This window comes from Xenopus laevis, chromosome 7S, assembly GCF_017654675.1.
Source record: "Xenopus laevis strain J_2021 chromosome 7S, Xenopus_laevis_v10.1, whole genome shotgun sequence".
Taxonomy (NCBI): domain Eukaryota; kingdom Metazoa; phylum Chordata; class Amphibia; order Anura; family Pipidae; genus Xenopus; species Xenopus laevis.
Window position 1 is genome coordinate 107,035,638 of NC_054384.1, and position 14,066 is coordinate 107,049,703.

Consider the following 14,066-nt stretch of genomic DNA (forward strand, 5'->3'; position numbering starts at 1 on the left):
ATTTTAAGGATTCGTAGTAGCCTCAGCTAGACACGAGGATTTTGCCGAATCCAAATTCTGCTGAAAAATTTGTGATTTATCAAACGGAAAACCACAAAAACCACTAATGCAAAATTTTGTCATCTAAGAGCTGTGAAGGTCATGTAGAAGTCAATGTGATTAGTACTTCTCCAAATTTTATTTGTATTTACATGAAAATTTCAAGGCTTTTGAGGTCTTAATATTATTATGTGGATAGTTGTGATTTTAGAGAAAGTAAGTTTTTTTTTAAATCAGAATATTGATAAATGGGCCTCTAAGACTTGGATTTGATTTGGCCAATGACAGTGGCACAAGTAGGGGTTTATTCACTATCATTTGAATTTCTTTTTTTTTCATGAATCTCTAAAAAATTTAGTTTTTTTTCTATATAACCCTAAATTGGTTACTATCTCTTCAACCCTTGGCAATCCAGGGCCCTGAGTCCCTTTTGCATATGAAAAGGGAACTGGGATTTACAGTGCAGTGCCTCCACCTAGGGAACACTGAGGCTCACTACTCAAGGGGTTTCCACTAGGAAAAATAAAACACACACAGTTTAAAATAAAACAAATATAAACTTTATGTAAACTGTAAATGTAAATCACACAATATCACTTTACTCTGGGGAACCTGTGTGGACTATCAACCCCTGGCACAGTCTCTCGATGCCACTATCCCACACTGGGTGAATAAATTCAAAATCACTCCGGTCAGTTCAATGTCCCTTCCCCAAGAGTCCTTATGTGCCCAGGTAGCGATACCTGCCCCAAGGTACCTTTCCCTTTGAAAGTAGTAGCCGTTCCCACATGGCAGGTACACGAGCAAGACCTGTCCTCACCCTGGGGAAACACACAGTAGCAAAAGTATCCACAGGCAGCAGATAGAAACTGGCTCTCCCTAATGCTCAATTACTTTCTCAAGCAGAGAAAAACACAGTGTCACTCTCCACAGATCTGGATCTCTCTGGCTGCTGCAGCAGGGGTCCCTTTATGAGCTCTGTCTGAAAAAAAGTCAGGCACTATCCCTCTCCCAAGGATGCACTGGGGCACCCAGCCAATCGGATGGCTCTCCAGTCTGTAACTGAGCTGGATGATGTCACAGACAGAAAAACAGGGGAAGGATTTGTGCGATCCTCTACATCTAGATTTCTTTAAATCTCTAAAAATTCAAGATTTATTAAGGGGCAGATTTATCAAAGGTCACATTTCAAATTTATGTGAATTTGATTTTACTCTAATAAATTTGAATGTACTCAGAACTCGAATATTATATTATTTATGAAAAAACTCGAACGTCTTCAATTCAAATGAATGTCATTGAGCCAAAAACTCAAATCAAATTTGAATCGAATTCGAATGAAACCCAATTTGAGGTTTTTTTTCCGAAAGAAACTCGTATGTCAGGAAGGCTAATAACATCTTCAAATGGGTCAACAGACCTCTGCTATTGACTTGTACAGGAACTCGACATGTTTAAGGTGGCAAATATTCTAATTAGAACTTTTTCCATGGTTGAGGTGTAATAAATCTCACAGTCAAATGTATATTCATGTTGGTGCTTTTAAATTCGAATTTGTGAGTTTTGACACAAAAAAATAGAAAATTCAAATTTAAATTCGAATTTACCATTCGAACCTTAGTAAATCTGCCCCGTAGTATCCTATTCGAATTTTTTGACTTCGAAAATTCCCTCAAACTCACTTCGACCCTTGATAAATCTTCCCCTAAGCGTCAGGACAGCAAAAGTCTCAAAGAAAAATGGCTTTTATTTCAGCCGGCAGTAAACAGGTAAAAATAAAGGCAGTTTTCTATTCAAAAGCAACAAAAATAGGCAGCACTGGCAGATCAATGATAACAAAAAAACAGTCAAATTACAGATCTTTTAAATGTATGACTGTGTGTGCACAGAAACATAGGATCCTTTGTGTCAGGATCCACAACTCTCTCCTCGTGTCTCTCCTAGTCAGAGCCGTTCAGACATTATGAGAGACTCACCAGCCTGGGCTTTAACGAGATGCTAATCAGACCCAGCTGGTCAGTCAGTAGCTTGTCACGCTGCTACAAGGTCCTATAGAAGTCAACGGGACCTTCGCTGATCCTATTGGACCATCATTTTTAATCAGTTCTGACTCACAATATTTCTGTTTTTGATTAGAGGTTTTCTGAATTTTTAGTTCTGAATTTTTTTTAGTAACTGTCCAAAAAACTTGAATTTTTTGAAGGTTTGTGCGGTATTTGTAATTTTTAGCACATTATTCCCCCCCTGTGTTTCTGTGGGAAATACCCACCTCCCCCGTTTGTGCCTGTCACTGCTTGAAACAGGAGGTCTTCAACACTAATATGCTAATGGACTAAAACTGCCTTGAATTTGTACCAATGACAGAAGGCACTTGCATAATATTGGACATTTCTCCAGTGGGCATACAAGATACACAAGGGATGAGCAACAGTTGGCCATCTCCTAGAACACCTTCTGCTTCAGCGCCATTTAGACTGTGCAAGCTGATGAGCACTAGGCACTGGAGAACCTTATGGTAGGAGATAACCACGGGACCTAGACAATGTGAAGAGCACAGTTTGTACTTACAGCTCCAACAGACAAAAGTGCTCCTTGTATGGGTTCTATGGGGCTCCAGCATTTACATCCCTATCATTGGTAAATGAGTCCTTACATACTTTCTTTTATAGTTGAAACTCACCTTGCAGCAACCTTATCTGCCTGCATTCTACTTAATGAGATCAAAGTCCATTCAGCATGAGTGTTTGTTATTTCATTACGGGAGATATTTGCCTCTTACACCTCTTATAAAAAGTAACATCACAGAAACAGGCTTGAAACTCTTATGGGGAAAATTGACTGTAAAAGAGCTTTTAGTCTCATGTAGAGAAGGCGTAAGACCATTTTCCTTTGAACTTTAGCCTTTATTTTAGTTGTAGTTTCCTTCCAGGAGCCGGGGAAGGTTTCACTTCTTGAACAGAAATACAAACAATGCAAGAAGCAAAGTAAACTCAGGCCACGGCAATGAATGAATTTCTTTTTCCTTAAAAAAAGAGATATCATCCCATCATATGCTAAGGATGATGCAGATGCTATGACTTGTGTTATTATTGTCATGAGGATGTTTGTGATATAAATTGTTCAGTGATGGCTTGGAGAAGGGAGGTCATTCTAATTAATGCACAGGTGTTTGCAGAAAATGGAAGGTGGACAAAATGGCAACCTGGGCTGCTAAGTAGTGATGGCTGAATAAATACGCCAGGCACAAATTTGCGGCGAATTTCCAAATTTCGTTGCCAGCGAATAAATTCACGAAAATTTGCAGCATACAAAATTGTTGTGCGTTTAAAAATTCTCGTTTGTGTCAAAATTGTCGTACGTCAAAACTATTTTGAAGTCCATTGACTTCAATGCGTTTCGAACATTTTTGCCATTTCGCAAATTTTCCGGGAAAGCGAAACGACACAACAACTTGGTCTATTGACAATGAGGAACCTCTCTGGACCTGGCAATAGCTCCATGGTTCCCACCGGCAGAAGCTCCAGGTTGTGTCAGTATTGTGCACTAGACTTGTGTCCAGTTGTGTCAGATGTGACACAACCTCTGCTCAACTCAACTTATACCTGGTTTGTGTACAAAACACAAGCATTGTTGAGTCCTTTTTCATGCACTGGGCAAAATTGGGACAGACACATCTTGCATCTGTAGTCAGTGCAACACAATTGCGTGTGTCTTTTGTAACAATCTGAAGCAGTTTGAACTAAAGTGTGTGATTTCTATGTGAAACCTGGAGAGACCACCACCTTCAGTTGTATCTCCAGGTTCCCCCATCATCAATAGGTGCACTGTGTGTGTGATTCAACTGGGCAGACTGGTGGGGCACATTGGCTGTTTACATTAAAATACACAATTGAAAGGAGCAGCTTGACATACACATGCCTTATATGAATGGCAACGATTTGTGAAGCAACAGCAAACATTTTGTGACCAAAATGAGCCCTCTGTTTGCACCTTTTATGACATCACCCCATTGTTAACATTTGTATTAGAATATATACAAAGCTTGTAGGAGGGGGTCCATTTGTGTGAAGATCACAACAATAAGACTCCTGTGTGCTGGTTATTTCTAGTTTGCTCTATCACTGAAGCAAGGGCGATCATGGAGAGGTTTCTTATTGGAAATTTCTAGAGAAAGACTCATCCCTTGTTCATCCCATAAAGCGGAAACTTGAAATTGAAACCAGGCTGGGAACATGTTCCTGGTTTAATCCAAACAGCACTTGTACATGTGAGGAACACCATTAATATCTCCATTATCTCTCCAGCAGAATTAACCACTATGATGGATAATTCAAGCCAAACAGAGTTCAGTGCATGCGTGGTACCATCTATGGACCTTCCGCTAAATCTTAACTTGTGTAGTTGTGCCGAGTGCGACGTCTTCTGTCGAACGATTCAAAGGATATCAATCCAACGATCGAAGGATTATCCTTCGACCAAAAAAACTTAGCCAAGCCTATGGGGACCTTCCCCATAGGCTAACATTGGTTTCGGTAGCTTTTAGGTTGCGAACTAGGGGGTCGAAGTTTTTTTTTTAAAGAGACAGTACTTCGACTATCGAATGGTCGAATAGTCGAACGATTTTTAGTTCGAATTATTCGATTCAAAGTCGTAGTCGAAGGTCGAAGTAGCCCATTCGATGGTCGAAGTAGCCAAAAAAACACTTTTTCTTACAGTTTTCTTACTTCGAATCCTTCACTCGAAGTTAATGAATTGGCCCCCTGGTCTATAAAATACAGCATTTCTATGCTTTAATGCTGATGGTCCTAAATAGAAATAAAAGTATGATTTAAGGCTTCCTGTGTTAAGAAGACTAATTCTAGCTGCTGATTGTTCTTCCTGCACTGAGTGTATCACTGGTTTAGCAATCCCACCACTAGGTGTGAACTAGGAAATTATCTCCAACAAACGGCTTCAAGTCATAGAAACTTGGATAGTCAGTCAGGTATTAATGTGGGTCCTCACTTGCCAAAAATGGAAGCCACCTTCATCTGTGCATGCTGCATGATGTAATCTAACAAAATGATGTGACACTAGATGTCACCTTTTTTAAGTAATCATATCTCTATAACTGTGTCTTCACATAATAATATGGTTAAATACAAATAAAAAAAAAATTCACTATATTCTATACTTGATGATGCTCCTTATTTACAGTAGCAGGTAAATATATAAAATCTTGTCAATCATTTCCTCATAGTGGCCCGTTGCCATGTGGAATATAGTGGAATACAGTGCCCTGAGCGTTGCGTCCAACAGAGATACCCTGTGTTGTACTGCCCTCCAGAGGACTAGTAGAGCTAAGCATGATTATAGTGAGCATACAGTTATTTATAAGGTTAATGCAGAACAGTTTCATGTACAATGTTTGTATATGAAATCACTATACAGAGTTATTGGATGATGGTTTACAGCAGGGGTCCCCAACCTTTTTTTTACCCATGAGCCACATTCTATGTAAAAAGAGTTGGGGAGCAACACAAGCATGAAAAAAAGTCCCTGGGGTGCCAAATAAAGGCTGTGAATGGGAATTGGTAGCCCTAATGTGGACTGGCAGCCTACAAGAGTCTCTATTTGGCAGTACAGCTGGTTTTTATGTAACCAAAAATTGCCTCCAATGCAAGATTTCAAAAATGATCACATTCTCTGAGGCCACTGAGAGCAACATCCACGGGGTTGGTGAGAAACATGTTGCTCCGGCGCCACCAGTTGGGGATCACCAGTATACAGTAAGGAGATTTGCTAGATTTCTCAAGATTGCAATTTCCTTAAAGGGATACTGTCATGGGGAAAACCTTTTTTTTCCAAAATGAATCAGTTAATAGTGCTGCGCCAGCAGAATTTTGCACTGAAATCCATTTCTCAAAAGAGCAAACAGATTTTTTTATATTCAGTTTTGAAATCTGACATGGGGCTAGACATATTGTCAATTTCCGAGCTGCCCCAAGTCACGTGACTTGTGCTCTGATAAACTTCAATCACTCTTTACTGCTGTACTGCAAGTTGGAGTGATATAATCCCTCCCTTTCCCCCCCTCCCAGCAGGCAAACAAAAGAACAATGGGAAGGTAACCAGATAACAGCTCCCTAACACAAGATAACAGCTGCCTGGTAGATCTAAGAACAGCGCTCAATAGTAAAATCCCATGTCTCACTGAGACACATTCAGTTACATTGAGAAGGAAAAACAGCAGCCTGCCAGAAAGCATTTCTCTCCTAAAGTGCAGGCACAAGTCACATGAATGGGGCAGCTGGGAAATTGACAAAATGTCTAGCACCATGTCAGATTTCAAAATTGAATATAAAAAAATCAGTTTGCTCTTTTGAAAAATGGATTTCAGTGCAGAATTCTGCTGGAGTAGCACTATTAACTGATGCGTTTTGAAAAAAACATGTTTTCCGATGACAGGATCCCTTTAATTACAGTAGAACCCCATTTTTACGTTTCCCCTTGGCCATGAAAAAAATCTATGTAACATTCAGGAAAAAACAACATTTGGTGGAAAAAAGACCTGTGCCGGACTATAAAGAAGTGATGTCATAGCCAGGATATAATCTGGGTATATAAAAGCAAGGTCCTACTGTTTTTTTTTTTTTTACAATTTTGTTAACATATTTTCTTACCCAGTGAAATACCACTATGTGCAACTCTCTGGCAGATCCCTTCCTTCCTATATACCTACTTATACACTATTTAACTACTGTACTTTGATTTTATAGGGGGTCAGACCACACACTCACTGGAGCAACTGTTTGACTTGTGGTGCCAACGTGTTTGTTCGCTAGATAAGAACTCTTGACTATGTGTGTTTTTAAAATATTTTACATTCATCTCTAATATCTAATGAGAAAATATAATTGTGTCAAATTGTCCACCGAGAAACATTATTAAAGGTGCTATTCACCCAAATCATAGAATTATATTTTCTTTTATTATGAAAGAGGTAGTTTTGGGTTAGATATCCCCTTTAAACTTGATGATCATGGAGGCGACTATATTCTTAAATTTCCCTTTGGAACCTCTTCTCTAATGAAGGCTCTCAGCTCTGCTATTATTTCAAAAAATTTTTCATTGTTAAATTTTGAGCTGTCCCTTTCTTTATAATCCAATAACATATTGGTCATGTGCTGAGCATTTTGCATTGGCACATAAGGAGTATAAGGCAGCCATCTTCTTTCTGATGCCTCTGGCACAGTTGGCAAAGGCTCTCTGCATCGCATTGGAAGAGTAATAAAACACAATGGGATCAAGACTTGCATTGAGTGAGCTCAGCACTAATGTGTAGACCTTCCAATATGGTCTCTGTCTCTGGATGAATCCTATGATATGAGAACTGTTAAAGGGGGCAAGACAGGTGGCAAAATTGCATAGAGTTGCCACAGCCAACCCTATAGCTCTGTATTTTTTCCGGCTTCCAATGTTTGGCATGGACATCAACACCCTGACGAAGTAGCAGAAGGTGGTTATGAGGAAGGGAAAGCAGAAGAGGACAAAAAAGCATTCTAGTCAATATGGCAGAATAATGTACAGTTGCTCCTCAGAGTAGTTTTTATTACTGGTGTCCTCATTTGTGTCATTACCGGGTAAGAATTGCAGGTCAACAAATAAGATGCTTCCTTGGAAAACTGTACAAATCCAAATCAAACAAGAGGCACCAACAGTGTAGCTGGTGTTTCTGTTGACTTTGAACATCATGGGGAAGGTGACTCACCGTTCCACACTCACTGCTGCTAGAAAGAGAATGCTCACGTAGATGCTGCAGAAACATGCCATGGCTACAATGGGGCATAAAATGAATGCCATTGGCCAGTGCATATCTGAGGCAGCTTGAACCATCTTGAAAGGGAGAAGACACAGGAGAAGAAGATCAGAGACCGGAAGGTTGAGAAGAAGGATTCCTACTGGGGTACGTTTCTGATGGACCTTGACTAGGAAAGTATTGAAAGCCAGGATGTTGGATGGAACTCCAGTCACAAATATCACTACACAGAAAAACAGTACCAAGGGAATCTGTTGATTGGTAGATGAATCCAATGCTTTTAGTACTGTCAATACAGCAGAAGATATGCTAAATAATATCATGAAACCAATGTACTTCTCTTTACTTCTGTTATTGATTGTATTTATTCATTATTCATTAGCACTATACCTTCCTCATGAAAGTCATGAATTCTTTGAGGAATTCAAAGTTACAAATGCAAAAAATGTGCAATATACAAAAAAACCCCCACAAGGCTCCCCTTTCCCTGGTATGTAAATGCACTGGCACAATTTGGGCTGGACACTGCTGTCTTTGACTCAATGACCTTGGCACTCATCGCCTAACTGGATCCATGAGAGCTGGAAGCCAATATGGTCCTGCCTTCCAGGTCAGAGATCCCCACCAGGGAGCCACATATTGAAGGTGATGTTTAAAAACATATCAGAGCCATCTCATACCCCCAAATTCTTTAGCATAATCTGTCGTTTTATCTACTGTATCTATCCAAAGATCTATTTTCTGTTTGTTTTTGTATCTATCAATAGAACCTAGGTTCTATCCCAGCCAGGGCAAAACCTTCAAGGTATACAGTATAGTATGTATGTTCTCTATAATGTACTCCAGTTTCTCCAAAATGCAGATGTATTCAGCCACATATCATTATTACAATGTTCTACCCATACAAAGAAGGATGATTTGCTAAATGCTACTGAAATCTTGTTGACCATCCCTGCTGTCTAACTCTGCTTCATGATTTTTTGTAATTTTGTAATGCATAGAGAATATTTATAAGCACAATATGTACAGTATGTGAAGTATCAAAATAAAATGAACATAATCTAATAGCAACATTAAGAGAAAATAAATAAATAAAACAAATGAATCATTACCTGGAGCATAAATTTAAGAAATTGAAAAAAAAAAACCAGAATAAAACAAGTCCCATAAGCAAGATTTTTTTGTAAAATTAGTGAGAAACTCATCCAGACTGCTTTTCTCATTAGTTCTCCAGATTCAACTCCATTTGGACTGTTTTTCCTCTTCGCTAGTGTGGCTCCATATGTGGTTGTTCTGGTCTGACAACGACCCTTTAGGCACTCTCTATGCAACTGAAGCAGGAAAAATCCTTAGAATTGATTGACACAAGCCTAAAAAGCAGATTTCTATTGGAAACCATTTGACATGAAAATTAATAATTTCACTTCCTATAAAGTTTTAACGATGACTTTTATGATCCTATCATAATTCTTGTTGGTTGTTATGCAACAAGCGCTGTAACCTATCAATTACATATCGTGTTTAGACTTGTGCAATTACAGATTACAGAGCAAAGTTGTGCCATAGCTTGATGGATTTTACTCCACTGCTAGCTTGATCTGAAAGCTAAAAAAATTTTTTGATGTCCATTGACTGTATTCTTGCTTTGCCTAAAAGACACATGAAGGTCCACATAGAGAAAAAAGGGGAAATGAATATGATATGCAAATTCTATCTTTGACTTTGCATTACTCCCAAATATACATGTTTTGCTCATGGTATTACTGCCTGTGACTGGAGCCACAGGCAGCTCAACCAACTACCCTAATACTATCACTCACATCAACTGTAAGCTATTACAAATCATTTCTAACACTGTCCTCTTCTACTGAGACCTACCTTCAACTCAGGCACTATTGGCACCAATCACTTGTCATGCACGGACTTCTTTATCACCCATTACAACAGATGATAAATTAAGTTATTGACCAGAGAAGCATCTCCTGACAAGATATTTCTTCATAGCTTATGAACAGAAAAGCAGCCTTATATAAAACTGGTTATGTCTTGACAAATAAGATATTTCTAATGAGAAAATAATGTAAAGCTCTCAAATTAATTTATTTCAGGATGTTTTGTCCTTTATTCTATCACATGGCCTGTACATATATACAGCTGTACCACATATTCTTCTCACTACAGATAAAGTGTAAGGTCTAATGGAGTCAACATGGCATAAAAACCTTTGTTCGTACTCATTCTGTCTGTGTTTCTTTTATCATGGGCCGAGCCACTTCTTCTTGGATCCTTTAGTTTAATTGTGTAATTGCGCAGTTCCATTCTCGTGTAAGCAGAGGAGAAATGAGGGTGAGGGGGCAGCATTTTGGCAAGAAATGCCATACATGGGGAAAAGCAATATCCATGAGACAGGACCATAATCATGTGGACATGTGTTGTATTATGGAGCTAAAGGTGTATCCTTGGGACAAAGTTGTATCCAGTATGAAAGCAGAGTTTTAGGGCAGGCAGCAAATATGGCACTCGAATAGCCAGGCTAGATGCCAGGTGGTGGCAGAAAATAGAGTGCCAGTATTCAGTGATAAGATGAATTGGTCTACCCATCCAGATAGATGATACAGAAGGCAAGAGCACCTTTTTTACAAACATATATCAAAATTGTACGTCAGTTATTTACTCACTGGGCCTTCTTCACTGTTGTCATATTCAGGCAATTCCACAGCAACAATATTATTTCTGACCACAACAAACTCGGTTGCTGTTGCAGCTATAAGGACTGCCTAATATTTGTAGAGGCAAAAAAGATGGAAGGTACCATATAATGTGATGGATATATCATTGGTGCTACCATAAAAGAAAAGAAATATAAAGTTATAAAGGGATGGGATCACACCAGCACATGCAAGTGCAGCAATTGTCACTGGCAAACTATAGGGCTACCACATCTTTTATTGTGACTCCTTCCTCATGTAAAAATGTTGTAGAGCAGGGGTCGCCAACCTTTTTTACCCGTGAGCCACATTCAAATGTAAAAAGAATTGGGGAGCAACACAAGCATGAAAAAGTCCATTGGGGTGCCAAATAAGGGCTCTACTTGGCACTAAACTTAATTTTTATGCAATTAAAACTAGCTTTCAAGCTTGGAATTCAAAAATGAGGACCCTGAGAGCAACGTTCAAGGGGTTGGAGAGCAACATGTTGCTCACTAGCTACTGGTTGAGGATCACTGTTGTAGAGCAACAAACCAAAAGAAGTCATTGTCGCCTCCCCTTGTCCCCTCCTCCATGTCTATCATATTGATATGGCATAGCTTGCCACTGATGTTTCACCAGCATTTGGAATTTTTGTTGTGGGAACCAGAACAGATTTGATCAGAACATTAAACTCCAGCTCTGATCGGGAACAAACTAATTCTGTTTAATAGATAAATCCCCACCTTAATGATAAGAGAACCTCTATACCTGCCCATTGTTATATTTATTTGTAATCCCCAAAACAAATGCAACAAATGGACTTTGTTCATGAGCACAATGCTATCTAAGTTATGGCTTTTCCATTGCTCTGTCACAACAATTTAGCCACGAGCCATTAATCAATTGCTCTTTCAGTGACTCACCCACTGGCTGGACAGATTCAGGAAAAGGGAAAGATTTGCTGACAAATAATTTGCAGTCATTTGAATTAATTTTTTTTCCATAAAGCGCATTTTAGCACATACATTACCAGTTGGAAAATTGGATTTGACAACTAAATTTCCATTATTTGTTAATGCAAAAATCTTTAAGTGCAGAGCATGTAAGGAAGTGTGCAGACTTTGGGGACCCTAATTTGTTAGTACCCTCACGTGACTTTAATCAATTAACTCCAACCCCAGACTGATACTTATCTTTAAAAAGCGCAGTGACCAATGTACTTTTGCACAGAGCAGGTTGCTACCATCTTGCTTCCGGATTCCAATTATCTCCTTCTTGTGTTCATTCTTGACATATTCACAGTAAAGAACTTTTCCAAGATTTCCAAGATAGTGTCAAGTATAAACTTGTGCAGGAGACACCTGAGATCCTGGGCAAGATGGCAGAATCCTGTTCAACATGGAAATATCCATGGCTGGTAGACTTTCTAAAGGGGAGCACCAGCCCAGAATAGAAGGTAAGGTGTTAGTGTGCCTTACAACGATTGTTTGTTTCTTCTACCTTAATACAGAATAGTTTGGGAATGAGCCAGGGTCTGAGAAAAAAACAAGATGGCCATGTCAGTGCTAGGAAAAGACTGGAATGATTTGTTGGAATTCTGAAATTTGCACGTTGGACAGAGGATGGTGGTTTTGTGCGAAAGCATTGTCATGGGTATTCCTATTATTATATTATTGTTCATGGTGTCTTGTAGGGATGTCGTGGACTGTTCGCCCGCGAACTAATTCGCGCGAACATCGGCTGTTCGCGTCCGCCGAATGTTCGCGAACGTCGCGCGACGTTCGCCAATTTGGGTTCGCCTTAGCTGGCGCTTATTTTTGACCTCTCACCCCAGACCAGCAGATACATGGCAGCCAATCAGGAAGCTCTCCCTCCTGGACCACCCCCACACCCCCTGGACCACTCCCCTTCCATATATAAACTGAAGCCCTGCAGCGTTTTTTCATTCTGCCTGTGTGTGCTTGGAAGAGCTAGTGTAGGGAGAGAGCTGTTGAGTGATTTGAGGGACAGTTGATAGTAAGTTTGCTGGCTAGTAATCTACTTGATACTGCTCTGTATTGTAGGGACAGAACTCTGCAGGGATTTGAGGGACATTTTAGGTTAGGTAGCTTTGCTGGCTAGTAATCTACCTTCTACTGCAGTGCTCTGTATGTAGCTGCTGTGGGCACTGATCTCTTCTGATCTCATCTGCTGACTGCTGTAATAACCCAATAGTCCTTGTAAGGACTGCTTTTATTTTCTTTTTTGTTTTTTTTACTTTGCTACTGTAAGAGCCCAGTGCTATTAGTCTAGCTGTGTTGGGGAGTGGGACTGGTGTGCTGCTCCTCCTAGTAGTTCACCACTACCAGCACCAACCAGAGTCAAAATTGTTACAAAGTATCTTATTTGCACCTGTTAGCTGTTCTGAGCTCTCTGCCAAAAGCTAATTAAGTTAGAAACTGTTTTTTTTCTGGCTGTTCAGTTCAGAGAAAAGAGGGACTGGTGTGCTGCGCCTCCTAGTAGTTCACCACCACCAGCACCAACCAGAGTCAAAATTGTTACAAAGTATCTTATTTGCACCTGTTAGCTGTTCTGAGCTCTCTGCCAAAAGCTAATTAAGTTAGAAACTGTTTTTTTTTCTGGCTGTTCAGTGCAGAGAAAAGAGGGACTTTCCAGTACAAAAGAGGGACAGGGGGTTGAGTGGTCAAAAGAGGGACAGTTGGGAGGTATGCAAGTGCCATCTAGCTGTGTGAGCTTTTTCACATTCTGTCTAAATAACAATAATAATTCCGTGTCCGTAAACATCACCTGAGTGATGTTTTTACAGCAGCAATAATATATTCCGTATCCACTACTGTATACGTTGCCCTTGCAGGCATTGTTTGCCCAGTCTTTAACCAAGTGCCACCTAGCTGTGTGAGCTTTTTCACATTCCGTGTCCAGAAACATCACCTGAGTGACGTAGTGTGATTTCTGCCCTTTACAGCACAAAACGCAGCGCTGTGTCAACAATGTATTTTTCAGATACATTTTTGCCCTTGATCCCCCTCTGGCATGCCACTGTCCAGGTCGTTGCACCCTTTAAACAACTTTAAAATCATTTTTCTGGCCAGAAATGTCTTTTCTAGCTTTTAAAATTCGCCTTCCCATTGAAGTCTATGGGGTTCGCGACGTTCGCGAACCGTTCGCATTTTTGATGCAAGTTCGCGAATATGTTCGCGAACATTTTTTCCGCCGTTCGCTACATCCCTAGTGTCTTGTACAAACACGTGGTAAGCCCAAACCATGGTTGGATATGTTGCACTGGGCCCTTGACCCAAGGCTTGAAAAAATTCATCTCCGCTGGTGGCCAAACACCTGTGTCAATGGTTCCGTACCCTGGTCTGCAATAATAAGGCTCAGTGAGAAGAAAAAATGTTACCCCACTTTTTTATGAAACAGAGCTTGAGTTGCCACCTGTTGGGTTTGAACTGGCCTTGTTTTTCACAGTGTGTTTTTATAGCCTTGCCCACAAAGTCATTGTCCTGTCCCTGTATATCATTGGCATGTCCCCGATGTCA

At 40.0% G+C, this 14,066-nt stretch overlaps 1 pseudogene; it reads right to left on the minus strand.

Moving 5' to 3' along the window:
* Window positions 1-7,176: 7,176 nt before the first annotated feature.
* Window positions 7,177-10,156, minus strand: LOC121396063 (annotated as a pseudogene).
* Window positions 10,157-14,066: the final 3,910 nt, after the last annotated feature.